This window comes from Jaculus jaculus, chromosome 19, assembly GCF_020740685.1.
Source record: "Jaculus jaculus isolate mJacJac1 chromosome 19, mJacJac1.mat.Y.cur, whole genome shotgun sequence".
In the NCBI taxonomy this organism is placed as follows: domain Eukaryota; kingdom Metazoa; phylum Chordata; class Mammalia; order Rodentia; family Dipodidae; genus Jaculus; species Jaculus jaculus.
Genome location: NC_059120.1, coordinates 32,933,862 through 32,959,823, shown reverse-complemented (window position 1 = coordinate 32,959,823; position 25,962 = coordinate 32,933,862).

Here is a 25,962-nt window from a genome sequence, read left to right as displayed (position 1 = left end):
AAAGATCTAAATGTGGTGGAATTATGCAGGCTTGGCTTACAGAGGAAAGAAAATGTTTTGTCTGTACTGGGCTAGAGGCAGTTTGTGTGAGAGGTTGGCTGTGACCTTCCTGCCTCCTGTGAACTTGCTGGGTTGAATTTAGAAGAAATCGACTGATATAAGAAGATGGATAGGACACAGAAAGAAATGTAAGTTCAAGCTGAAGACTACAGCCACTTCAACTGTAACTGTATGAGAGATTACCACCACTGAGATTGGGCCAGCTCTTTGAATTGGGACAGAAGGAAGAATTCTGATTCTTTTGAAAGTAGGGAGCCTGAAGGAAGAATGCTGAAAGTGTTTTCTTGCTCTTTGAGTTGGTTTTATGTTCCCTTAGATTAACAAGTTTGGTTGCTCACCTGGTATTATGAAAGTACAACAAATGCAGGAAAGAAAGGGTCATTGGATTTTCAATACAGTTTACTTTGGCCACTGGGTGATATGAGGCAGGGTTGTTGGAGACACTGTGTGGAGTCCTGATGGAGCCATAAGTATGAAGCCATGAGTTGCAAAGGAGACATTAGGATTGAAGAGATACCAGGACTGTAGGATGGCTGAAAAAAGAGCTCAGGATGGAGTTTTCTTCAGTCTGCAAGCAGTGCAGCTAAAAGGGTAGAACTGGAATTCCAGCAACTTTGTCTCTAGCTGTAAATGTTTGGCCTGTTGATGTTAGATCTTAACATTGGTTCAAGCTTTCCTTGTAATACCATCTTTTACAGTGTAAATGTTTACTGTGTGTCATTATGGTTTCATTGTTAATGTTGTTGTTATTATTGTTTTGCAGGCTTACAGTTATGAGGCCTTGGAGTTTGAGGATATTTAAATATTACAATATTGGTATTGATTTAAAAAGGTATGGGGACTATTAAAGTTGGATTGAATGTACTTCATTTTACATCATGTTCATGAATTTATGGGGACCATGGTCAGAATTTGGTGGTTTGAATCAGTTGTCCCTCAAAAACTCATGTGTTTTGAATGCTTAACTTCCAAATGATGACAATTTGGGATGTGGTGCCTTGCTAAAGGAGGTTTGTTTGGGGGAATCAGCTTAGTAGTGGTGTTATAGCCAGCTCCCCCTTGCTAGAGTTTGGCTCACTCACCTGCTGCTGTGTTTTACCTTCTGTGGAAGAGGCCATTGATTTATCCTCATCCATTCTGTGGAAGAGGTGATATGAAGTCTCTACTCATGCCAAGCCTTTCTCTGCCAAAATATAAACCTTTCTTCCTTCAGCTTCTTTTTGCTGGGTGCTTTGTCCCAGCAATGAGAAGGGAACTACAACAGTATCCAATAGGCAATTATTTGGAGTTTAGAGGGAATATAAGTATAAAAACTCTGCCTTACTCCCCAGTGATTATCCCTTATGAGAATCTTGCTGGGATTTCAGTAGATCAGCCATGAGTTTCAAACAAGTCCCATAGCTTATACAGGATTGCCACAAAGGTGATTAAATAAGACTAGGATGGACTGGTGATTCAAAACAAAAATGAAATCTTAACAGGATGTGAGGCCTTAGGACATGGATTAAAAATAAAGTAATAGAGTGGAAAGGAATGAGTATTATCCATCCTAAGCAATCATAAAACAAGGAGTATAAATTTTTGCATACTTGAGACCCATGTTAGCCACCATAGTTTTCCAGCCTTGATAAAATACTGAGAAAATAGGCATTCTTTTATCCTGTTATAGGAACTATTCTTTAGTGTCATCCATCTTGGAGGGATATTGAAAGATATATATCAAAGACCCTACTTTGAAAAGTTTTTCATCATCCAGCTATAAAGTAAGGGCAGTAATGAACATAGAGAAAAGACTGCCAAAAGAGGAACTATTTGTGGACAATAAGCTCTAAATTTACTAGTAACAAAATGAAAATGAAACTGGGATACTATTTCTTCTTAGCAAAGGTATAGTTTATAACAGTTGCATAATATACAATGATAAAATATTGATGTAAAACTTTATACATTGTCCAAAAATTTGTTTTAAATTTCTTATTAATTATTAAAATCTTTATTAAAAATTTAGAGGGCTGGGGTCATGGCTCAGCAGTTAAACTGCTTGCTTGCAAAGTGTCACAGCCTGGGTTTAACTCCCTAGTGCCAGGTGCAAAAGTGGCACCTGCATTTGGAGTTCATAGCCAGTGGCAGGAGGCCCTGGCATGGCCATACTCTCTCTCTCTCTTTTATCTCATTGCAAATAAATAAATAGATTCAAAAAGTAGGAGAATAATCATGAATTCAAGGCCAGCCAGAGACTACATAATGAATTCCAGGCCAGCTCAGGCTAAATCAAGACCCTACCTCGAATCACCAAAAGGATACAAGAAAAATACATAATCCTCTCCTAACAACTCTATGTACAACTATCTTCTCTTCTATTTTCATGTCTTTACCCGCCTCTCCAAGAAACCAAGGCACAACAAATTTCAATTTGCAAAATTTATAAAGCAAACTGGGGTGATGGCTTATCAGGTAAGGTACTTGCCTGGGAAGCCGAAGTTCTTGGGTTCAATTCTCCAGTACCTATGTAAACCAGATGCACAAGGTAGCACATGTATCCAGTGTTCATTTGCAGTGGCTGTTAGCACTGGTGTGCACCCACCATGTGGCTTAGATAAATAAATAAAATATAAAATATATAAAGAAATTATCCAGAATATCTTTGGGGAGTTGATCACTCACCTGCATTAAGGATATTTAAAAAAAAATCAAGAAATGTATATATAGACAGCCTTCCAGGTAAGATGGTGGCCTAGGAGCCAGGCCAAACCTCCCTAGGGAGGGAGTTAAGCAAAACCAGAGAAAAATACACTCTTCTTCTGAAAGTGAAGGAGTATAGGTTTTTCTTAGACACAGTGGAGAAGCCAGAGAAACCAAGATCCACCAGAAAGGAAGAAAATGGCCAGAATCCCACTGAGGCACCTGCAGATGGTATATACACACAATCCACACACTCACCAGGCACCACCCCACCTGGCACACCAAGCAGCAGCAGAAGAAGAAGGAACTATACAAGGAGATTTTTCAACTTCATCAGCCTTCTTGAAAAGTTAAGAAATTTGAAGATCAACTAAGGAGCTACTTAAAGGGATACAAGTGGAACTGCTTGAGCAACTACAGAAGTCTGAACTATCCCATCCCCCACCATCAGAACTACTAACCTCTGAACCTCTGGGAGTCAGCCCCTGGTGGTAACACAGCCAGCACTGCCAATCAGAGCTCCGCTCTATAGCACAACACGGAGGGATCAAAGTGGGCACTCAGCATTGGTGAGATTGGAAGCCACCCCAAAAGGTAAGGAGGCCAACTGACCAAAAAAAAAAAAAACAAAACAAAAAACAAACAAACAACAACAACAACAAAAAAAAAAAAAACAGGTACATAGACCTGCCTTGGAAGAGCTAATCTCTCATTCTTTGTTAGGAAAGGTTATGGCTTATATACAGTTGGTTGGCTTTACCATTTTCAAATAACTTGCAGTTGGGGGTTGAATATTGTTGCCCTTAATTCTTTCATATTTATAGGGCCTTTGTTTTTCACTTCTGTAATTATTGCGGGCAGGGTCTGGTCCAGATCCAGACTGACCTGGAACCCAATTCAGAGCAAAAATTTCTACCTCCCAGATGACAATATTAAGGATGTAGAACAACACACACCATTAGGGATCTGGGCTTTACATGACTGTTTGTTTCAGTCTCCACAATTGCATTCTTTGTGCTGTTTTTTGTTGAATTTGTATATTGCTCAGTTGAAGTTTAGAATTTGCCAGTAAATTTTTCCACCCAGTCCACTAGAATACTTGCTTAGCAAGGAAACTCAACATCTAGGATTACTTCTGCTGCTGGATTGGATTGGGGTACATGAACTACACCTGGCACCTTAAAATCAAGTCCTGAAGTATATAATGGTGGATTGCCAAATCTAAGAACACTGCAGATAATTAGGAAGCCCAAGCATCAAATCAACTCAGGATGCAAAAGTCAGTACACGATAATATGAGAAACTCAAAGAATCAACACAGCACAGTCCCACCAAAAATTATATATCCATCAGAAATGATCACAAGTGAGACTGTTTTATATAAAATGCCTGACAAAGATTTCAAAAGAATGATGGGGGTCAGGCGTGGTGGTGCACACCTTTAATCCCAGCACTCGGGATGCAGAGGTTGGAGGATTGCTGTGAGTTCAAGGCCTCCCTGAGACTCCATAGTGAATTCCAGGTCAGCCTGGGCTAGAGTGAGACCCTACCTCAAAAAAAAAAAAAAGAATGATGGGATTTATGCTCAAAGCAATCAAAAAAGAAATGAAAACAATCAAAGAAGAAAACAAAGGAATTAAAGAAGAAAACAAACTCCTGAAAGACAACATAGGAAACCATCTTAGTAAAATAAGGAGGTCATTACGAGACAAGAGTAAGGAAATAGAAATAATGAAGAAAAACCAGGCTGAGATCCTAGCTCTGAAGAATAATGTCAGTGAAACAAAAAACTCTGGAAAATCTCACCAGTAGAATGGATGAAGGAGAGAAAAGAATATCTAAACAAAAACACCAGGTGGCAGTCCTAATACAGTCCAACAAAGAGAAAGACATGGTAATAGGAAATTATGGATGGGAATTTCAAGATATCCTGGACATTATGAAAAGATCAAACATAAGAATTCAGGATATAATAGGAGAAGAATTTAAATCCAGAGGCATAGTAGGTATTTTCAACAAGAAAATTCATGAAAAAGTTCCCCAAATTGGGAAAGAAATGCCAATGCAGATACAAGAAACTTTTAGAACACCAAAAAGAGAAAACCTATAAAGAACCTCTCCTCACCATATTATAATTAAACTACTAAACACACAAACAAAAGAAAATATATTGAAAGCAGTGTAGAGAGAAAAAGCAAGTCACCTACAAAGTCAAACCAATCAGAGTAACTGCAGATTACTCAACACAAATTTTAAAAGCCAGAAGGGCTTGGGATGATGTATTACAAGTTCGGAAACATAACAACTGTCAACCAAGATTACTTTATCTTGCAAAACAATCTATCCAAATTGATGGAGAAATAAGGACATTCCACAATAAAAACAGGCTAAAGTAATTTATGACAATTAAACCAGATCTACAGAAAATACTTGAAGGAATTCTTTTTTTACTGTTTTTTTATTGTTGTTTTTTCTCCTTTTTTGTTTTTTATTAATTATTTTATGTTATTTTTTTATCTTTTCACAATTTTTATTAACATTTTCCATGATTATAAAAAATATCCCATGGCAATACCCTCTCCCCCAAAATTTCCCCTTTGAAATTCCATTCTCCATCATATTACCTCCCCATCTCAATCATTCTACTTACATATATACAATACCAACCTATTAAATACCCTCCTCCCTTGCTTTCTCTTTCCTTTATATCTCCTCTTTAACTTACTGGCCTCTGCTACTAAGTATTTTTCTTCTCATGCAGAAGCCTAATCATCTGTAGCTAGGATACACATATGAGGGAGAACATGTGGTGCTTGGCTTTCTGGGCCTGGGTTACCTCACTTAGTATAATCCTTTCCAGATCCATCCATTTTTCTGCAAATTTCATAACTTCATTTTTCATTACTGCTGAGTAGAACTCCATTGTAAAAATGTGCCACATCTTCATTATCCACTCATCAGTTGAGGGACATCTAGGCTGGTTCCATTTCCCAGCTAATGTGAATTGAACAGCAATAAATATAGTTGAGTATGCACTTCTAAGGAAATGAGATGAGTCCTTAGGATATATGCCTAACAGTGCTATAGCTGGGTCACATGGTAGATCAATCTTTAGCTGTTTTAGGAATCTTAACACTGATTACCACAATGGCTGGACCAGATTGCATTCCCACCAGCAGTGTAGAAGGGTTGCTCTTTTTCAACATCCCCACCAGCATTTATGATCATTTGTTTTCATGAAGGTTGCCAATCTGATAGGAGTGAGATGGAATCTCAAGGTAGTTTTAATCTGCATTTCCCTGATGACTAGTGACATAGAACATTTTTTTAGATGCTTATATGCCATTTGTATTTCTTCCTTTGAGAATGCTTTATTTAGCTCCATAGCCAATTTTTTGATTGGCTTGTTTGATTCCTTATTATTTAACTTTTTGAGGTCTCTGTATATCCCAGATATTAATCCTCTATCAGATATATAGCTGGCGAAGCTTTTTTTCCCATTCTGTAGGTTGCCTCTTTGCTTTATTCACTGTATTCTTTGCAGTGCTAAATCTTTGTAATTTCATGAGGTTCCAGTGATTAATCTGTGGTTTAATTGCCTGAGCAATTGGGTTTGTATTCAGAAAGTCTTTGCCAAGACCAATATGTTGAAGAGTATCCCTTGCTTTTTCCTCTAGCAGTTACAGAGTTTCAGGTCTGTTGTTAAGGTCTTTAATCCATTTGGACTTAATTCTTGTGCATGGAGAGAGAAGAGTCTATTTTCATCCTTGAAGGAATTCTTAATGCTGATGAGAAAGCAAACCACACACAGGAGGATATAGGAAAAAATAAACCACACTCAAACAGTTAAAACAAATGAGTAAAGGGCAAACAGGAAACACTATAAAATAAGAAGAATGATAAGAATCAATACATATCTTTCAATAGTAACTCTTAATATTGATGTCCTCAATGAACAACCAAAAAAAAAAAAAAAACAGGATTGCAATCCTGCAGACTGGACTAGAAGGCAGGATCCTGCCAATAGTTGTCTCCAGGAAACTCATCTCTCAGTAAATGATAGACACTGTCTTAGGGTGAAAATGTGAAAAATGGTATTTCAACTAAATGGGCCTAAGGAATAAGCAGGGATTGCTATCCTAATATCTGAAAGGATAGACTTCAATCCAACATTAGTGAGGAAAGATAAAGGAGGACATTTTATACTGATTAAAGGAACACTGAGGAGGACATTGCAATCCTAAACATATTTGCACCTAATGTGGGGGCTCCCAGTTTCATCAAACAAACACTATTAAACTTAAGGTCACAGATAACATCAAACACAATTATAGTGGGTGACTTCAATACACCATTCTCATCAACTGACAGGTCATCCTGGCAAAAAATAAACACAGAGACAGCTGAATTAAATGAGGTAATGGAACAAAAGGACCTAACAGATATCCACAGATCATTCCATCCAAATGCAGCAGAATATACATTTTTCTCATAAGCACATGAAACATCCTCTAAAATAGACCATATATTAGGGCACAAAGCAACTCTCAAAAGACAGGAAAATTGAAATGATGCCTTGCACTCTGTGAGACCACAGGGGATTAAACTGCAAATCAGCAACAAGAAAGGCTACAGAGCATACAGAAATTCATGGACATTAAAAAGCATGCAATTGGGCTGGAGAGACCGCTTAGCGGTTAAGCGCTTGCCTGTGAAACCTAAGGACCCCGGTTCGAGGCTCAATTCCCCAGGACCCACGTTAGCCAGATGCACAAGGGGGCGCACGCGTCTGGAGTTCGTTTGCAGTGGCTGGAAGCCCTGGCGCGCCCATTCTTTCTCTCTCTGACTCTTTCTCTCTCTGTGTCTGTTGCTCTCAAATAAATAAATAAATAAAATAAACAAAAAATTTAAAAAAAAAAGCATGCAATTGAATGGTCAATGGCCCATCGGAGAAATCAAAAATGAAGTTAATAAATTCATAGAATCAAAAGATAATGAGAATACAACATACCAAAACTTTTGGGACACAATAAAGGCAGTTTTAAAAGGGAAATTTATAACTCTAAATGCTTATATTAAGATCATTCTCAGTGAACTTACCCAATCACAGAAAAAAAATCACCACATAGTCTCACTCATCTACAGCACCTAACCTGAATCTACCCAAGACATCTTACACACCCAGCAAGCATCTCATGGACTAGACACTAGGAGGGATGGGGAGGGAGGGGAAAGCATCAAAGGGGTGGGAAACGCTAACCTAGACCCAAACGGCAATGGTACCATAAAATTGTACTTCCTAAAAGGCAGACCAAATGGCTGAACCTTCACCAGGCCCTTGCAGAACACACCTGAACCACAAGACACTGGAGAGGGTAGGATCAAGTCTAACCTAAATCTTCTACATCTTCCCTCCCACTCTCCCTCTCTCTTTCCCTCTCTCTCTCTCTCTCTCCCCTCTAACTCCTATATATTAGTTACATTTTTTCCTTATTTTCTTAGGGGACAATGACCTGTAAATCCCACTACCAGCATGGGGCTATCACCCACAGTGAGCTTTTGATCAGAGAAACCTACAAGGTTTTCTAAAAGAATGACAGATTTCTGTCAGAGTACTTGATGACCCACCAAAGGTTAGCGGTAAGACCCTATTGCTGAAGACACCATATGTAGCTGACACATAAAATGGAATGGCATGGCTAGAAGCCAGGAGAGAGTCAATACCCAGACAGTCAGCATGTCTAGTGCCAGAAGGTGCTACATGGGCGACTGGGGGAAATGACCAATATCTGTCCAAGCAACTCATGGTCCAACCTACTTAGCAGCAAATAACCTGGTGTGATGCCCACACAAGTGCAATAGTGGCACACAGCCATGGTGGGGAACCAACCTTGATTCATCTAATTGATCCCCTCAGTGGTACAGGACTCATAGCTGGAGCTGGGAAACAAGTCAGAACCATATCCAAACATAAGCCCCCTCTCCAATATCAAGCCACCATCAATCATGGGCTACAAGAGGGCCTACACCTATTAAACTCTCTATAAAAAAAGTAAGGGCTATCTTATTTGTCCTGGTACTAACTTACTCCCTGTTGGAGAATCTGCTTCTCTTTTTCAGATAGATGCAGATCCTAAGGAGAGAGCCACCCCATCATACCTCAAAAGGGCCCCGGCTGAAACTAAGGAAAACTGGTGAAACAAGCAAGGGTGCTGTTTTCCTGATGAACCAGATACCAGCACAAGGGGGAAGGTGACCAACACAGAGAAAAATCCACTCCTACCAAATCAGAGAGCCAGAGCCCCAGAGGCTCCCAACACCTCATCACTGAAGCAGAGCAAAAATGAACCCAACATGGCTCAGGGAAATTTTTCGGAAGAGGGGGCAGAAAGAATGTCAGAGCCACATGTTGGGTCATGACATACAGAGACATTTGTTGTACCAATAACTGTGGGCTAACTCCACAATGCACGAACCATGTACCTCAACAAGGAGGGGCCAATGGGGAGGGGTAGGTCACGGATGAGCCTAATAATGGTACCAAACTGCCTGTACTTGCAGAATAGAAAACTAATAATAATAAAAAACGAAACCAGAATGCAAATTAAAGAAAAAAGAAATTAGAGAGTTCACAATTAGACAATTTAATGCTTCACCTTAAGGCCTTGGAAAAAGAAGAACAAGACAAGCCAAAAATCAGTAGATAGGAAGAAATAATAAAGATTAGTGTATAAATTAATGAAATAGAAATAAAAAAAAAAAATCAATCCAAAGAATCAATGAAACAAAGAGTTGGTTCTTTGAAAGGACAAACAAGATTGAAAAAACCTTAGAAAATCTGACCAGAAGAAAGAGTGAAGAGACAAAAATTAGTAAAATTAAAAACAAAAAGACATCATTACAAAAGATACCAAAGAAATTCATAAAAGTATAAGGACATACTTTTAAGAAAATATATACCTCTAAGTTTGAAAATCTGAAAGAAATGGATTATTTCCTTGATTCATATGACCTATCAGAATTAAATCAAGATGAGATAAACCATTTAAGTAGACCTTTAACAAGTACAAAGATTCAAGCAGTTATAAAAAGACTCCCAACTAAAAAAAAACATCCAGGCCAGATGGATTCACTGGTGAATTTTACCAGACCTTCATGGAAGGACTAATACCACTGCTTCTCAAACTTTTCCATAAAATAGAAAAGGAAGGAATTCTACAAAACTCCTTCTAGGAAGCCAGCATCCCCCTCATACCAAATCCAGACAAAGACAGAATAAAAAAAAAAAAAAAAAAAGAAAGAAAAATACAGACCAATCTCTCTCATGAACATAGATGCAAAAATTCTGAACAAAATATTGGCAAACAGAATACAAGTATATATCAAAAAGATTATTTTCCATGACCAAGTTGGCTTTATCACAGGAATTGTTCAACATATACAAATTGATAAATGTAATACATCATAAATGGTCTGAAGGACAAAAATCACATGATCATCTCAATAGAAGCAGAAAAGGCATTTGACAAAGTCCAATATCTTTTCATGTTAAAAGCATTACAGAGACTGGGAATAGAAGGAATATATCTCAACAAAATAAAAGTTATTTATGACAAACCTACAGTCAACATAATACTAAGTGGAGAAAAACTTGAACTTTTTCCACTAAATTCAGGAAGAAAAAATGGGTGTTAACTGTCCCCACTTTTATTGATTATAGTAGTGGAAGTCTCAGATATATAAATAAGGCAAGAGACACTCATAAAAGAGATCCAAACTGAAAAGTAAGAGATTAAATTATCATTATATGTGGATGATATGATTCTATGCAAAAAAGACTATAAAGACTCTACCAGAAAGCTGTTAGAGCTGATAAACACCTATAACTATGTAGCAGGATACAAAATAAACACACAGAAATCATTAGCCTTCCAATATGACAACAATAAACACACAGAGGATGAAATTAGATAATCACTCCCATTCACAATTGCATCAAAATAAATACAGTACCTTGGAATAAACCTAACCAAGGAAGTGAAGAATCTCTACAATGAAAACTTTAAAACACTCAAGCAAGAAATTGCAGAAGACACTAGGAAATGGAAAGACATTCTTTGTTATTGGATTGGAAAAATCAATATTGTGAAAATGGCAATCTTACCAAAAGTAATCTACACATTGAATTCAATCCCCATCAAAATTCCAATGGCATTCTTCACAGAAATAGAAAAATAAAATCTAAAAATTCATTTGGAAGCATAAAAACCTCAAATATCTAAAACAATTTTGAGCAACAAAAATAAGGCGTGCGATATCACCATACCTGATTTTAACTTATACTACACAGCCTTCGTAATTAAAACAGCATGGTACTGGCCGAAAATCAGATATGTAGATCAATGGAACAGAATGGAGGACCCAGATGTAAGTCTGCGTATCTATAGCCACTCAATATTTGATAAAGGTGCCAAAAATACTCATTGGAGAAAAGACAGTCTCTTCAGCAACTGGTGCTGGGAAAACTGGGTATGTATCTGTAGGAGGATGAAAATAGATCCTTATCTCTTTCCATGCACAATAATTCATTTCAACTGGATCAAAGACCTTAATATCAGACTGAAACTCTGAAACTTCTAGGGAAACTCTTCAACATATTGGTCTTGGCAAAGACTTTCTGAATTGCTCAGGTAATAAAACCACAAATTAATAGCTGGGACCTATGAAAGTACAAGCCTTTTGTATGGCAAAAGACACTGTGAATAGAGCAAAGTGGCAGCCTACATAATGTGAGAAAATCTTTGCCAGTTATACATCTGATAGAGGATTTATATCTAGGATATAAAAAGATGTCAAAAAATGAAAAATGGTCTATGGAACGAAATAGTGAGTTCTTAAAAGAAGCAACACAAATGGCATATAAATATCTAAAAAACTGTTCGACATCTCTAGTCATCAGGGAAATGCAGATTAAAACTATATTGAGATTCCATTTCACTCCTGTCAAATTGGCTGTTATCATGAAAACAAATGAATATAACTTCTGGCAAGGATGAGGAAAAAGAAGAATGCTTCTATACTGTTGGTGGAAATGCAATCTGGTCCAGCCATTGTAGAAATCACTGGAGGTTCCGGAGACAGCTAAAAATAGATTTACCATATGACACAGCTAAAGCACTCATAGGAATATATCCTAAGGACTCATCTCATTTCCTTAGAGATGATTGCTCAACCATGTTTATTGACACTCTGGTCACAATAGCTAGGAAATGGAACCAGCCTAGATGTCCCTCAACTGATGAATGGATAATGAAGATGTGGCACATTTATGCAATGGAGTTCTACTCAGCAGTAAAGAAAAATGAAGTTATGAAATTTTCAGGAAAATGGATGGATCTGGAAAGGATTATACTAAGAGATGTAATCTAGGCCCAGAAAACCAAATACCACATGTTATCTCTCATAATGAATCCTAGCTACAAATAACTGGACTTCTGTGTGAGTAGGAAGAAAACTCAGTAGCACAGGAAAGTAAGCTAGAAAGGAGATATAAAGGGAATAGAAAGGGAGGGAGAGGGGACTAAGAGGATGGTATTGTAGAAGAACAGGGTGAAAAGGCCTAAGTGAAGTGAAGAGATTGAGTAAGGAAAGGTGGAGGGAGGCTAACCAAAATCTAATAGGATATAAATAAGTTATATGGAAACCTGCTCTTTTTGGTCATTGGAACACACAGGAGCCATAGATTATTACTAGAAAATTTTCAGCACCAGTGATAGGATACCTCCCAGTGATTTGTTGGCCAGGGAGGTCCCTGATGCCCCCAAACATTACAGGCCATTGCCAAGGCCCTTGGTTTCCCACCAGGAATAGATGGTAAGATCCTATTGCTGAAGACTCCACATACTTGGGCTGCAAGGTAACTGAGAAACCCTGCTGGAGCTGAGCTGAAAACCTCCTCCATGTAGACCAGCTGACAGAAAGCTGGAAAGTGCCATGCTGCATGCAGTTCAATGGGAGAGAGAGAAATGACCAGTGAAGATACCCAACAGTGGACACTGCAAACCTTATATTTGGCCAGCCAGGCCAAATGAGCCAATGGTTACAATAGTGGCCTGTCTGTTATGAGGGACACCAACTGCCCTCTAATTTTACTGGAGGACCACTCTGTGGGAGGGAAATATCTTATACTGAAAACCTACAGCAGGGATAGTCATAAGTGTAACACCTGCTGCTGTCTGGCTAAAAGTATATATTATGCTTACCAAACTGCCCAGTAAGCACTTCTGTTAATGTCCATACCCATATATTAATGCTTCTCTCACTTTTGGCTAGAGAACTTTCTCTTTTCAGATGGCAGTGGCCTTGGGATGACTCAGCACTGAAATATCTCAATCACACCTTCCATGGCTCAGGGTCCGTTGCAGAAGAGGTCACAGAAAGAATGTAGGAGCCAAAGGAAGGGTATAGTACTCCTTACAACATGCCTGACACTACCTACACAAGACCATCATAATAGGAGGAAAAGATCATGACATCACAATAAAAGAGAGACTGATTGAGAGAGGGGCGGATTTGATGGAGAGTGGAATTTCAAAGGGGAAAGTGGGTAGGAGGGGCAGAATTACCATGGGATATTGTTTACAATTATGGAAGTTGTCAATAAAAAATGTTTTAAAAAGTTCACTGCACAATCATTGTATTTCAAATGTCTTTTCCAGATCTTCTTAGTGCATAGCTATTACTGGACTAGCAGGGAATGGATGTGGTGATACTCCATTCAGTTCTTCTGCTTTCTGCTTGATCTGTTTTGAAGCTATTGGATTTATTCATGTTTGAAATATTTCTTTTATTATTATTATTATTTATTACTATTATTAATTTGTTCTTTTTTTGAGACAGGGTCTCATGTAGCTCATGCTGGCTTGATACTTGCTAGATAGTCCAGAATGGTCTTGATTTCTCTCTCTTTGTCTTTGTCTCCCAAGTACTGGAAGTTATAGCATGTACTACACCCAGCTCCTTTTTATGATTCCAAAGTGGCTCTCTTTATCCCTAATAACACTTTCACCTTAAAATATGTTTTGCATGGTAATAATACAGCTACCCTAACTATTAAGTTAGTGTTATACTGTAAGTTTTATGTGGGGAAGGTTTTCTTTTGAGGTAGGGTCTCGCTTTAGACTAGGCTGACCTGGAATTCACTATATAGTCTCAGGCTGGCTTCAAACTCACAGTGTTCCTCCCACTTCAGCCTTTCCTGACCTCAAGTGTTGGAATCAAAATGCATCCCCCATCACACTAAGCCCCTGTAATTTTTAATCATACTTTCACCTTAAAATATGCTTTACAAACCTTTCTGATTGAAGGGTCCCTGGGCCCCAACACCTGGATCCCCTGTTCCAGAGGGTATGTGGGAGGATTCCCTGGTCCTGATCAGTTCCCATGCTGCTGGCTTGGTGCTGCCTGGACCCTGTGAGCTTGCTGCAGAAATGAAAAAGCAGAGGTCACAGCAGACATAAAAGTAATTGGAAGAATCATCAGGACATACTTCCAAAACTCTACTCCACAAAATTGGATAATCTGGAAGAAATGTATGAATTCCTAGCCACATCTCACCTACTAAAACTAAACACAGAGCAGATTGGTCTCCTAAACCAACCTATAATAGCCATGGAGATTGAAAAGCTAATCTAAAAACTCACCCAAAAGAAAAGTTCAGGACTGGATGGCTTCTCAGCAGAATTCTATCAAATCTTCACTGAAGAACTGAATTTTTCTCAAACTGTTTTATATAATCAGAGAGCAAGGGAATCCTTCCCAACTCCTTTTATGAAGCTAGCATCACCCTAATACCAAAATTAGACAGAGATACAAGAAAAGAAAACTATAGTCCTATATCCCTGATAAATTTAGATGCAAAGATCCTGAACAAAATCTTCACAAACTGAATTCAACAACATATCAAAACCATTATTCACCTTGATCAAGTAGGCTTCATCCCAAGGATACAGGGATGGGTCAAAATATGGAAATCAGTAAACATAATACACCACATAAATAAACTTAATCATAAGGACCACATGATCATCTCAACTGATGCAGAGAAGGCCTTGGACAAAAATACTATGGCACTTCATGATCAAAATACTAGAGACAATAAGCATGGAGGGTTTACATCTTAACACAATAAAGACTACATATAAAACACCTAAAGCCCAAAGACTACTTCATTGGGAAAGACTCAAGGATTTCCATTGACATTGGCAACAAGGCAGGGGTGCCTACTCTTAGTACTGTTTTTCAACATAGAAGTACTAGGCCAAGCAATAAGAAAGGAAAAAGAAATAAAAGGGGATACAAATTGGAAAAGAAGAAGTCAAATTAGGCTTATTTGCAGATGACATGTACTTATTATGTATAAGTGACCTGAAACTCTACATCTCAAGTCTTCTAAAGGTGATTAATTTCTTTACTAAAGTGGTAGGATACAAAATCAATGCACAAAAATTAGTAGCTTCTTTATATGTCAAAGAGAAATATACATAGAAAGAAATCAGTGAGTATATCCCATTTTCAACAGCAACAAGATGTCTAATACCTTGGAATAGCACTAACCAAGGATATGAAAGACATATATAGTGAAAACATAAAAACTCTCAAGAAAGAAATTCATGAGGACACAAGAAGATGGAAAAACCTTCCATGATCCTGGATAGCTAGAATTAATATACTGAGAACATAGTAATTCTACCAAAAGTAATATACCAATTAAATGTAATACCAATAAATATCCCAGCATCATTCTTCACATAGATATAAAAAAATGATCTCACAATTCATATAGAGTGGCAGAAGGCCTCAGATATCCAAAAATACCTTCAGCAAAAAGAACACCTCTGGTGGTATCACTAAACCTGACCTGAAACTATATTACAAAACCATAGTAACAAAACCAGCATGATATTGGCATAAAAACAGAAATGCAGACCAATGGAACAGAATTGAAGACCTAGTCCTTAGGTCAAGTAACTACAACTACTTGATCTTTGACAAAGGTGACACTAAAGTAGCTTGGAGAAAAGACAGCATCTTCAATAAATCTTCATTTGGTAAGTGTTGAGCATCCTCAGGGTCTGTCTCCTTCACCCAGGTGCAGATAGACCCTGAGGATGCTCAACACTTTCCAAGCAGAAACCCAGAGAGTCCTAAGAACTCAGTGAAGTAGACTTAAAACTCACCTACCATAACTCAAGGAATTTTTCATAAGAGGGGGTGGAAGGATTTTAAAAGCCAAGGGTTGAGACATCATACCTAGAGGCATTCCCTCCCCCCAAAATGTCTACTGCTCCCACAACCCCACAGGGAATACCTGCAACCCTACTGAGGAACATCACCAGTGGAATGGGGGCAGGGACAAGGGAAAAGAGGCTACCAACACATGATGTATCTATACAAAATATGTTGTTAATAATAAGAAGAAAAAAATCTGCTTTTCATGGTAATAATACTGTTTCTCTAATATTAAATTAGTTTTACTCTGTAGTTTTTAATCATACTTTTATTTCCAACATTTTTTGTTTTTATATTTTAGTGAGATCAAGTAGATAAATCTTGTTTATTTTTTGTTTTGACTGAAATTTTTAGCTTTATTATTTACTTCCTACCTACTTGTGTCTACTTTATCAACTTCCGTGATTTTGTTGTTGTTGTTTTTCGAGGTAGGTTCTCACTCTGCCCAGGCTGACCTGGAATTCACTATGTATTCTCAGGGTGGCCTTGAATTCATGGCAATCCTCCTACCTCTGCCTCCTGAGTGCTGGGATTAAAGGCATGCACCACCATGTCCAGCTTCCATGATTGTTCTTTTCTCAACACTTTATGTCTACTTTCCTGCATGTTTGAAATGATTCTTTTCATTCTATTTTTCTCTCCACTTTGGGTTTAAAATTGTTTGTGCTTTCTATTATATATGAGATTATCCTGGAAATTTTAATATATGGGTTAAGCACAGTAAAAATGAAATCAATACACTTACCCTCTTGCCAAATATCAGACAAATAATTTGTTACTTACTTGCATGTATGCATGTGCAGTAACTTCTTCCATCATAGTTTATTTTCTGAAACTTCCTTCTGAAATCACCTTTATTCTTATGAGTGGCAACCTTATATATTTCTTCAGTGATAAGCCTGAGTTATTTGTCACTTGATTTGTATTTACTTTTTCTTGAAAGAAGACGTTTTCCTTGTAAGACAGTTCATTCGGAATATAATTCTAAGTCAATATTCACTTTATTTCATCACTTTCTCAGTATTATTGTATAGTCCATTTGATTCCACTGTTGCTTTGGGGAATTTGTCATTAAACCTAATTGTTCTATCATTGTAATAAATCTGTTTTTTTTCTCTTTGTTGCTTTTGTTTATTACTTATTAATTTAGTGATAGAGATTTAACTGAGGGCCTTGCAAATGGTAGGCCACAGCTATACCTCTGAGCCACCCAGCCTAATCAGGTACTATTAAAATAGTACATTTCTTTATACTTTACTACAATATGCTGAGGAATAGTGATGCTCAGACATATCTGGTTTGAGATATATTATACTTTTTGACTATAGAGAAGTGCCATTAATTTTTAAATTAAAGATTATGCCCATAACTATGCTGTGTTTATCTTCCCTACAAATTCTTCTTTGATTATTTTCAATAACTTCATAATTTAGTAGTTTTAAATCATATGTCAACAAATGTAGTCCATGTATAAATTTTTAATCTTGCTATTATTTTATAATTATTTTGATAGTAAATTGATGCATAACATTTTATACATTGATTTTATAGCTACAATTTATCAACCTCATCTATTAATTTTAACAACTTGCATGTTAAATGTACAGAAGTATATTTTTATAAATAATAGTAGTATGATATCTTCCTTTAAAATGTAGATGAATGCACAAGTTCATATGTCATGAAAAGTTGCTGGTGTCTCTTCTGCACAAAGAAGTGTGAATCATATTTGTTGTGGAGTTTCATATAGCCTACTTTCAAGTTCATACAACACAAGATCACTGACAGTGATCACTGCTTATTACTCAAATTGTTGAATTGTCTTCAAGGATATTTGGTTTAATAGTTAATTGATCTTGACTCAAAATGTAAGATCTTTAGAAATGTTTGTACTGCACATATTTCAGCCTGAAATAGATTTGTTCAGTTTTTCACCTTTTTTCTAGAATGTTTTTCTCAGATTCAACTAAAACATTTTTATTGTCAATCATTACAAGTCAAAATACTCAGGTTTTATGTAGCCTTTATATCATTGGATCACTTCTGTACTCTATATGCTTATAGATTAAGGTGTTTACTTCTTTCTTAAAAGAAAAGAATGAGATAAGGAACATTCAGAATAAATTTTAATTCATTATACCTGAATTTCTATAAATGTTTATAAACTCAGTTTCATTGGTCTTATTTTGGTAAAGCTAAATTTGATCATTTTTATTTCAAATTTTATTCAGCTCCCAGTGAAGAACTCTTAGGGAAGAAGCAGAAAAATGGCATCTAAACAATATTAAGGGATGTATTTATGTATTGATGTTTCTTTCAGTACAGACACCAGGCAGTTATATGAATTAATAAAATATCAATATTATCAAGAACTTTCTATTATCAGGAAAATATCAACTCAGGACTTTTGCAAAAGTTTTTACCTTGAAAAACATGCAGCTCTTCTCCATCTGAGTTGTTCTGCTCTCTAAAGTCTTGACTTAAGTGATGCTTTCTTGGCCCTTTTAAATCTATGTATCCCTATTTAAATGCAGTCTGTTGTATTCAAGATTCTTTATAACAAATGTGAATCCCAGATGTGCAAGTTTGCCAGTGCTTTTCAAACATCAGTGTGCTTCAGGACCATATGGGAGCTCATTATAAAATTAGATTGTTCATGAGTTAAGGAGATGGCTAAGTAGGTAAGGTTACTTGACAGCTTAACACAAGGGCCAAATTTGACTCACCAGAACCCACATAAAAATCTGGATATAGCCACATACATCTGTAACCCCAGGCCACAGTGAGAAAGACTGGAGGTCACAGATCACTGGTGTTCATTGATGAACAGTAGCTCTGGATTAAAGGAGAGACCTCAAGATAATATGTTTATGAGTGAGAAGGATGTCCAGCATTGTTCCCTGGCCTCCAAATGAATGAGCATAGGGCACACACATCTTCACATATGGAGGCATACACCACACGCACACAGAGGCATAGTTTTTATTGAACTGTAACTGATATCAAGCAGATCTTTAATTATGAACATAGACCACAAATGACAATCCTATTAGCAGTATCCCTAACCATAGAACTCCGACCATAGGTAGGTACAGTGATATAATTTGTATATCATATTCATCTTTATTCTATATAACAGTAATTAGTATTTATATAGAGAGATATTGCAATATAAGATGTGAATATTTAAACTTTTATTCTGTACCAATCCATATTTTTAATATATGAGTAGTCTACATAAATATAATTTGATTTGTTAAAAACTATTCTTGAATGTTACCTCAGAAATTTCCACTTAATAACTCTAAAATGGGACCCCAAAATCTATACTTTTAACAAGGCTTTCCAAGTAGTCCTAATGGAGGTGGTTGATACACTCTTAAAACCTTTTCCATGAGAAGAGCCAGTATCTTCTTGCTTCTACATCACTAATTTTTGCACTGATCAAGAAGTATTAGCTGCCTTCAAATATGAAGAACACAAATGCTTGAATGTATGGTGAGCCACTGGACTAATGCTACTTGGGGATATGGATGCTTTCACACCTTTGGAATCCTCTGTTTCTAAATGCTGGAGGGAAGAAATTGAGGAAGAAACAATGGAAGAACTTTGGAGAAGGGGTGGTGAGAGGGAGGATGCCTAGACTTGGAGTCTTAACCAGAAGTAAGAGCTGATGAGCTGTCAGCAACCAATCTTTATCATGATGAGTCAAAGAATATATACAAGCCTCCCCTGGGGAATTCAATTCAGAATTTCAGCTGGATAAGGGCATTATCTTCTTTTCATCACAGGGTTGCTTTCAACACATCAGGAAACACTGTGTCACTCTTTGGCAGGCTGGCAATTTGAACTGGGGAGATAATTTGGTGCCTTTAAAAGTCCCTGATATTTTCATTTGTGATTCCATATGACAGCACTCTCCCCTCTTTCTACTTTGTACCCTGCAGTGAGGCTTGTCAGTGAGATGTGTATTTGAAAGTGTGGGAGGTGCTAAAGGCAACCTTAATACCAGCACTTTTGAGACCTGATAAGGGTACTCATGGGGACAGTTATGCATAGGGACATTGTTATGTGGGAGAATTAAAGACATTGCAATGGGTCAGAAAGACCTGAGAGCTGTGGTTTATTAGTAACCCTAACCTCTGGATCTACAGATACTTAAGAGTAGACTTTGTTTACTATATTACAGCGTAGAAAAATTTAGCACCTACCTATTCAATTTTGATTTCTGAATATAAGTTAATACTGAATATGCTGACATTTAAGGGAAGGTGAAAATATCAGCAAAATCAAGCACTCAGGAGATCAGCCTGAAAAAATATCACTTCATTTAAAAGATAATAGAAAAAGCTGACATAGAAGGTCAATATTTGCATTGTAACTATTACATGACAACATAGCTGTGTGGATTCTACTTGTACCTTCCAGGGGAGCAAATTTTGCTAATGTCATCTTAGATGCCATTCTGACATTTTATAATGCTGTCATTAGATGTTAATTTTTAGAGTTAGCATGTAGACAATCTATTATGAGGCAAAATATCTTTAATCGGTTCTCTTTGAGTAGGAGCTTCTCCAATCTTTCATCTCCTTCCAGCAGTAAATACCTTTGCTCTTCCAGACAGCTCTCAAAAGTAGACTGACATAAGCAGTAATACTTGCCAGGAAGCAAGGCAGCAGGGTTTAGGAAAGCCTAGAGTGCTCCGGGAGGTATCTGACTGCAAAGTTCTTGAGGTGAGAAAAGTGACACCAAATAGCAAAGGAGATTCGTGTCCCTCTGGCTTTGAGTTCACACTCAAGTGCTGTGCTGAGTGTGACCAGAGACCAAAGCTAGAGAAAAACCTCCTTAATCTGGACATCCACTGGCATCTTCCCCATCTGGCAGGCTAATTGCCCTCTTCTGTTTTCAGTTACTGGCAGTTACTCTTTCAAACAGCATTTATATTTCTGTGGTCTGATTCTGATCGGAACCCTGCCACCCTCTAAAGCTCATGTATGTTCATTGCTAGCATGACTAATGGAGAGAGAGGTGGATATTATTATACATATATAATTTTTATTGACAACATCTATACCTACAGACAATTAACCATAATATTTTTCTCCCTTCCTCCACTTTCCCCTTCAAAACTCTGCTCTCCATCATATACCCTCCCTCTCTCCATTAGTCTCTCTTTTAATTTGATGTCATCATATTTTACTCCTATTATGAGAGTCATGTGTGGGTATTGCTAGGCACTGCGAGGTCATGGATATCAAGGCCAAATTCTGTCTGGACAGTTGTATGTAGGGAGTGGTATCCTTCCTTTGGCTCTTACATTCTTTCCACCAACTCTTCAACAATGGACCCTGAGCCTTGGAGGGTGTGGTAGAGATGTTTCAGTGGAGGACATTCCTCCATCCCTTCTTCTCAGCACTACTTTGCCTTTTGAATCATCCCAGTGGTTATCTCCATCTGAAAAGAGAAGCTTCTCTAGCCAGAAATGAGAGTAGCATTAAAATATACAAATGAACATTAAGTGTATTGCTTTCAGGGCAATTTGGTGAGAGTAATATATGCATTTACCCAGACAAGAGCAGACTTTATATCCCTAAGGCTCATGAGCTCCTCTGCCATAGGCTTTTGAATAGGTTATCAGTACCAGGCATGTATTCCCTCCCATAGAGTGGGCCTTCAGTCCAATTAAAAAACAGTTGGTTTCCCCCAGAGCAGACATGCCACTATTTCACTTGTTCAGTTATTTGGCCTGTCTGGCCAAACTTGAGGCTTCCAGTGTCCACTGTTTTCACCACTGATGACTCCTGTCTCTCATAGGAATGCATACAGTACAGCTTTTTCCAGCTTTCATTTGGCTGGTCTACAGGAAGAAGGTTTTTTGCTCAGCACCAGCTTGATTTCTCAGTGACTTTGCCACTCAGGCATGTGAAGTCTTCAGCAATAAGGTCTTATCATCTGTTCCTCAAGGGAAACCAGGGGCCTTTGCAATAGCTTACAATGTTTTGGCAGCAACAGGGACTTCCCTGTCCAACAACTCACTGGAAGGTATCGCATACCTGGCACTGAAAATTTTCTAGTAACAATCTATGGTTTCTGGATGTGCCATTATTCAAGAAAGTAGATTTTCATATGTCTTATTGAGAATAATTTAAATTATGATTGACCCTCCCCCTCCCACCATTCTTTTACATAATCTTTTCCCCTGGCCTCACTTAGGCCTTTCCATTCCCTAAAATCTGTTCTTCTACTTAAATATATACAATATTACCCCCTTAAGTCCTTCCTTACCCTCCTTCCCTTATAGCCTTTTTCTAGCTCACTGGCCTCTGCTACTGATTTTTGGTTGCAGCTCACATACAAGTCTATACCTTTTGAGAAAGAACACACAACATTTGGCATTCTGGTCCTGGGTTACCTCACTTAGTATAATCCTTTCCAGATCCATGCATTTCCCTGAAAAATTTCATAATTTTATTTGTCTTCACTACTGAATAGAACTTCATTGTGTAAATGTACCACATCTTTATTATTCATTCATCTGTGGAAGGACATCTAGGCTAGTTCCATATCCTGGCTATTGTGAATAGAGCAGCAGTAAACATGGTTGTGCAAATGTCTCTAAGGTAGTGAGAAGAGTCATTAGGATATATGCATAGGAGTGCTATAGCTGGATCATATGGTTAATAGAAATTTAGCTGATTTCCACAGTGGCTATACCAGATAACATTCCTACCAACAGTGCAGCAGGGTTCCCCTTTTCTGCATCCTCTCCATCATTTGTCATTTGTTTTCTTGATGGTAGCCATTCTGACAGGAGAGAGATGGAATCTCAATGTTGTTTCAATTTGCATTTCCCTGATGGATAAGGATGTAGAACACATTTTTAGATGTTGATATGCCATTTATATTACTTCTGATGAGAGTTCTCTATTTAGTTCCATAGCCCATTTTCTAATTGGAGTGTTTGATTTCTTATTGTTCTGGTTTTTGAGTTCTTTCTATATTCTGGATACTAATCCTCTCTCAGATGTGTAGCTGGCAAAGATTTTCTTCAATTCTGTAGGTTGTCTCTTTGCTCTACTCACAATGTCCTTTGCTGTACAAAAGCTTTGTAATTTCATGAGGTCCCTGTGGTTGATTAGTGGTTTTATTTCCTGAGCCATTGGGGTTATAGTCAGAAAGTCATTGCCTATGCTAATATGTTGAAGGATTTCCCTTACCTTTTCCTCTAGCAGTTTCAGGTCTGATATTAAGGTTCGTGATCTACTTGTATTTGATTCTTATACTTGGAGAAAGACAAGGATCTATTTTCATCTTTCTAGATATATATATACATACATACATACATACATATATATACACACACATATGTCTAGCTAAGACTTTCAGTACTATAATAAATAAAAGTGGGGACAGTGGCACCCTTGTCTTGTTCTTGAATTTAGTAGAAAAGCTTCAAGTGTTTTCCCATTTAGTATTATGTTGGCAGTAGTAGTAATAAATAGCTCTTATTATGATGAGATATGTTCCTTATATTCACAGTTTCTGCAACACTTTTACCATGAAGAGATGTTGGATTTTGTTGAATGCTTTATTTCCATCTATTGAGATGATCATGTGATTTTTGTCCTTCATACCATTTAGATGATGCATGTTGAAACATTCCTGCATCCCTGGGATAAAGGCAACTTGGTTGGGGTGAATTATCTTTCTGATATATTCTTGCATTCTGTTTGCCAATATTTTGTTCAGAATTTTTGCATCTATGTTCATGAGGGAGATTGGTCTGTAATTTTCTTTTTTTGATCTGTCTTTGGTTTTTGTATAAGGATGATGCTGGTTTCATTGAAGAAGTTCAGTAGAATTCCTTCCTTTTCTATTTTATGGAAAAGTTTGAGAAGCAGTGGTGTTACTTCGTCTATGATTCACCAGTGAATCCAACAAGTGCCTGGACATCTTTAGTAGGGCAACTTAACTACTCAGATCTCCATACTTCCAAAACAGGCCTTTGATAAAATACAATATCTCTTCACAGTAAAAATGTTGGATAGGCTAGTGTTGGAGGGATCATGTCTCAACATAATAAGACTGTGCAATAAACCTAATGTCAATATCATACTAAGTGGGGGAAAAAATGAAGTATTCTCATTAAGCTCTGGAGCAACACAGGAATATAGGGAAATGAAATTATGAAATTTTAAGGAAAATGGATATATCTGGGAAGAATTAAACTAAGAGATCTAACACAGGATCAGAAAAATATGCTGAATGTTAACTCTCTCATATAAATCCTAATTTGAAATTGTGTGATTTGTTTATAAGATGTAGTAAGCATCAGTATTACTGGTCAGGAAGCTAGAGAAGAAGCAGAAAGGTATTAGAGGAGTCAGGAACACAAGGTATTAAAGAGTTTGGGGATGGGAAGAAGGAGGGAATGAAGGAGGATTCACAAAAAATAAAGGAAAGTATGAATGAATAAGTGTAATAGAAATCTACTTCTCCATTGTCTAATTTAAAATTATAACTTTTAAAAAGAGAAAGGAAGACAGAAAAAGAGAAATAGATTTGGTAGAAATACACTGCTGGTTTAGAGAAAGTTTTGCCCTAATAACACCATACACTGTTCTTGATATATCACGGTGTCCAAACTGGGTCACCATAGGCACATATATACACAGTAAGCTGTTGGTCAAGGAGGGCTATGAGGTCCTCAAAACAATCCAAGCCTTGCCAAAACACTCTGTTACCCACCAGTACTAGATGGTAAGTCCCTCCTGTTGAAGAAAGCACACACTGGTATTGAAGGACATTGAAAAATCAAGCTGAAGCTCAGTTGGAAACCATCTCCCTGCTTGCTAGTTGTTTTAGTGCTGGAAAGTACAAAACAAGCTGCTGGGTGATACAAGTCACCAATAGTATGAACAAGCAGTGGATTCTTCAAGCTACAAAAGCAACCAGCCAGGCAAGATATACACACTAGTGCAATAGTGACACATAAGTTATGTTGGTAATCAACTGCTCTCTGATTGTATGTGAGATCTGCTTGGGGTGGAGGGATGCATGCCTGATAGTGAAAAACAAGTCAAAAGTTTAGAAGGTCATAAAGCCCAGAGAGACACTTCCACTGTTCTTTGGAAAAATGGAGATATTATGCCCATCAAAATGCCTTTAAATGTATGTTTATCCTTTTTAATCCATGCTGCTATCACTTTTGCTTACAGAATATACTGGTTACAAATGGGAGTGAATAGCAGGATGGACCTAATACCTATCAAAATAACAGGAAGAAAAAGCTAACGAAGTCATAGAAAAAAAGAAAAAAACCTTTCCAATAAAAACTTTAAATGTAATTAGAAGCAGCTTGCTCTAAGGCCCTCTGAGTCTCTGTCTGGCTTCAACAGTGTTGCACAGAACAGAACTGGGAACTCACCTCTTATTTTTAAACTTCTAACTGCCTTCCAACCTCTCCAGTTACAATCTCCACAATTATATCCTCTTTGCCTCCATTTTCCAGGAACAGCAAAAATCATCTATTTGTTGGTTACCTTCTTATTGCCAACCAGTCATGAACACCAATATTTCTAAGAATTATTCCACTGAGGTAGAAGCTTTCATCAACCACCTGGTAAATTTGCACCTGTGGGCCTCCTATGCATATCTGTCTCTGGGCTACAATTCAGACTCACACTATATGGCACTGGAGGGCTTATGCCACTTCTGAGAGTTGGCAAAGAAGAATATGAGGGTTATGAACATCTATTCAAAATGTAAAACTATCTCTTTAGGCTAGTGCTGTCCAGGACAGACAGAGAGACATTCATCTTGCCTCAACAGAAGTTTGGGTCAAGCCATGCTGCTGATCTTTCTGCAAAGCTCTGTCTCTTGCTGCATCCACTGACCAACACTCCTACAACAGTTAACTCTGAGGATCTA